Here is a 4543-nt window from a genome sequence, read left to right as displayed (position 1 = left end):
CTGAACATCCCTATAACAAGTTATTATTAGTTTGTTTTTTGTTTTTTTTAAAGTGTGTAATTAATGATATGGTGAAGTTTTCTTTTAGATCTTTATTTAGCATTTTTAGAAGTCGTCTCCCATGTCAGCACTTTTTAACAGTAAAATGTAAAGCTTTATTGATACAGAAAAGTCTTCAGGACGGAGGACTTTGCAGTTCGCTGTTTTTCAGTAAAAAATGAAGAAAAATAAAGAGAGGCTGGTCTGGTGATGTTTAACAGGACGTCATCTCTCAGACGTTCACGTCATTCGAACGTAACTATACATGTCGTTCCATTGTTGTTGTTATTATTTCCCAGTCGTGATTTCTTCCTTACTGCATAGTCACATAATTAATTAGACATCGCACACAATGTAACGTCTTAAAAAACCACATAGAAATCTCAATTTTCTTGATTCTAAATAACAAACCTGCATATTAAAATGAAGTTCATTCTATTCATTTTTGTTTTGTTTTTTTTTAACCTTAGGTCCTGTTCCATTAAGTGCCTCTTCTGGATATATCACATTCTATTACACAGGGAACGTGTCTAATATATGGAGTGCATTGCCAGCCTACTGGCTTATTTCACTGCTCTTACTTGATGTTCTTCCTTGATATTTCCCTTGGGTTAGTGAAAAATTTTCAAATAAATTTCATCCTCCCGTTATCTCAACCTGACGTATTAATCTCGGCAGCCACTGGCAATTTGATCAACAGAAGAAATTGACCTAACTGTAAACAAAATAGTACATCAGCTTGTTTTTGCATTCTCATGTGCAGTTTTGGATCGAGCCGAAAAGGACTGGACTGGACTGGTGGTGTCTGATATATCGAGGTAAGAGCTGTTGCTACGGTCATCTAGACATGCCCACACCCCTTGACGACAACAGCCTTTGAGAGCTTGCCTGTTCGTAACGTAACAGGTACGTGCCAAAATCTACACTGCAGGCCAAACTAAAAAGGTTGCTTTTCTCAGCGGTTACGCTGCTAAAGGCTGTTTTATTTTTGAATGATGCTTAAAAAATGCAGCCTTCAGTCCATTACCTTCAGGGACACGACCAGTATGTAGGTCGCGGCTTCGCTGTACCTATCCAACAATTGAAACAAATGAAGACTTTGTTTAAAGTCTACGTTTGATAGAAATTAGGAAATGAGAGCAGATAGTTTGTAAGTTAAAGATGAGGTCAGTGATTTTTAAGTCAGTAAAAAAATTCAACATTTTCGTAGTAGTATTCAAGATTTCTTTTCACATTTCAGAAGCTGTCAGTGAAATATCTACTCAGAGGAGGAAATCCAGTCCCTCTGGCCTCACAGGGTCTTTAAACAGGATGGGAAAAAACACGATATGGACCACTAACATGCAGCCAATTAGGACAAGGCATTGTCCTTCACATACATGATTTAGACTGTTTTAGGGTGATTTTTTTTTTGTTGTTTTTTTTGAGGACTTTCTACTAAAGGCAAAAACAGTTTTTGCTGATTTCTGCCAGAAATTTGAGAATTACCCTTTGTTTACACCAGCATGCGACAAGTCCCTCGTGCCACTTGTAGTTTGACTTGTGGACCACTACTGGGAATGCACTGTCCAGTGTGTTTTTAGTTCTTCTGAGTAACAGTTGCCAAAATGTAAATACTTCTACTAAAGCTAACCCGTTAAACACAAATCAAATAACACATTAATCAGTGTGAAAACGGCTTGTTTCGTTTACAACGTCTTCTGCTACTTCTGCACATCAAACTCTAAATGAAAACAAACTGCAGTGTAGGAGCTGAAGAAACAGGAGAAATGTTGGACCACATGTGCCATAGGATTGTCTGAGGAATCATTCGAGCAAGTTGTTTGGATTTGTTAGTTTACCGTATCATCCGGTCCCCTCCGAAATTATTGGAACAGCAAGGCCAATTCATTTGTCTCACCGTGTGGTACGGGAACTGCACAGCCTCAGACCGCAAGGCCCTACAGCGAATTGTGAGGACACCTGAAAAATCATCAGGGTCTCTCTACCCACCATCGACACCTCATTCAACAACCACTGCATCCGCAATACCCTTCTCACCTCTCTCATGGACTCGTCACCCTCCTGCCATCTGGTAGAAGGTACGGGAGCATCCGTGCCACCACCAGCAGACTCCGCAACAGTTTCTTCCCTGAGGCAGTCAGATTACTCAACACGCTGCTGCCTTCCAATGCTCACCGGCTAGTCAAAGACTTAACCCAGTAAGACTCGGTACCACTGCTCAGTGCACACACACTAACCCAGTAAGACTCAGTACCACTACACACCGCACTTTAAACAGCTGCATCAGTCACTTTATATTATGAAACTCGTTTTTACTGCCAATATGGCAGCTATACTTGTGCTGCTACAGTACACAACAGCTACAGTTTACAGCTCATGTTCTGTGTAACTATTGTCCTGTGTATATACTGTCCTGTCTATTTATTGTTTTGTTTTGTGTATTTATTGTCTTGCACTCGTCTCACACTGTTTGTATTTGCACTTTATGTAGTCTTGCTTTACTGTTCTGTGTTGCACCATGGTCCTGAAGAAACGTCATTTCATTCCAGTGTATACAAGCTATATAGAGGAATGACAATAAAAACCCACTTGACTTGACTTGGTTTGTTTTTGCTGTCGGCTGGTTTCTTTGCTGTAAAAAATCCAAAGACGTTTGAGTTTGAGATTAAAAGATGAACATGAGAAGCGAGTTTAGAATTTCAGAGTTTATTTCCTGGTGTTTATATGTAGATGTGTTAAATGAAAGGGAACATAGCACATTTTGTATCAGACTACCCAATTTGTAGGTGAGCAAAAATATTGGAACATGTGACTGATAGGTGTTTCTTGTTAGCCAGGTGTGTCTTGTTAGATTGACTGTTTAAACTAATAGCTCTGAATGCCTACTCTTGGTTTTAGTCTTCAGCTTCACCTGTGAAGACTGCATTTGATATTAGAAGAAAAACCCCAGAACAACAGTCTGTGAAATCAATAACAACCTCCACAGGGCAGGGGTGAAGGTAGTACAATCCACCATTCGAAGAAGACTTTGAAAACAGAAATGTAGAGGCCATACCACAAGATGTAAACCATTCATCAGCAGTAAGAATCAGATTGGAATTTGCAAAGAAATACAGAGATGAGCAACAAATGTAGATGAACCTCTACCAAAGTGATGGAAAGGCCAAAGTGGGGGGAAAGAAAAGATATGCCCGTGATCCAAAACATACAAGCTCATCTGTGAAACATGGTGGAGGTAGCGTCATGGCTTGGGCTTGCACGGCTGCTTCTGGAACAAGGTCACTAATCTTTATTGATGATGTAACTCATGATGGTAGCAGCAGAATCAATTCAGAAGTTTACAGGAACATTTTGTCTGCCAATTTACAGAGATATGCATCCAGATTAATTGAGAGGAACTTTATCAAAAAGCAAGACAATAATACAAAACACACACGCATGCGTTTCACCTCCCGAAGATGAGACATCCCCCAAAACAAACAACAACTGAAAGTGGCTGCGGTAAAAGCCTGGAAAAGCATCACAAAAGAAGAAACCAACAATTTGGTGATGTCAGTGAGTGCAGGCTTGATCCAGTTATTGCAAGCAAGGGATATGCAACCAAATATTGCATACTAAATGAAACAAGCATGCTACATTATTATTATTATTATTTTACTTTTTGTACTAGTTAAATGTCTCATTATCTGTCAAAATATTGACTAGTTTAATAGTGAATAATCAATTCCTGCCACCTAGTGACAAGAAAGTGAGGTTAAAAAAAAACAAAACAAAACCGTATATGTACACTGTAAAAGCAAAATGATGTCGCCATCTTGTGTTTGTCAGGGGTAATGCAGTCAGTTGTGTTTTTTTTTAAACGGTCCTCAAGAATCTCTGTTTTCAGCTTTAAAACAACAAATACCAGATAGAACACGCGAAAAAGAGTTTTTTTTTTTCCGGTACAGTATTAGTTGTTCTTTTAAACACTAACACTTTGTCAATGAATAAACATTGTGAATATGTTAAGCGCATTATCGTAGTAAATAAAATAAACGGTTCAGTATTCTCCAGGTTCGGATGTAGACCCGCCCCCTTTCCAGTCTCAGCCAATTACATTTCGTCTTAGCGTCACGGTCATTATTATGCAAATTTATGAGCCAGCTCAAATCAGTAGCATGCTCTTTAGCTGTAGTGAAGGCAGAGTGAGTGAGAGAGATTGTATTATTATTATTATTGTTATTGTTATTGTTGTTTTGTTAACAAATTAAACCACTAGAAGATTGGAAGAATTTCTGTTTAGCTTTAACGTTACTTCCTGAGAGTACGATTCAAACACTGCAAAAGAAGTGAAAGGACTGAAGGCTGGAGAAGAAAGTCGACACATCTGCACGAGCGTCTCGTGAAAGCTCGTGAACGCTCGTGAAAGCTCGTGAACGCTCGTCTTGTTTACCGAGACAAGAGAAAACCTGAAAAGAAAAGTAAACGTGTGCATAGTGTACCTGGGGAACATGAAAGAAGA

The sequence above is a fragment of the Ictalurus furcatus genome, chromosome 18, assembly GCF_023375685.1.
Source record: "Ictalurus furcatus strain D&B chromosome 18, Billie_1.0, whole genome shotgun sequence".
Taxonomy (NCBI): Eukaryota; Metazoa; Chordata; class Actinopteri; order Siluriformes; family Ictaluridae; genus Ictalurus; species Ictalurus furcatus.
This window is presented reverse-complemented; position numbering follows the sequence as displayed.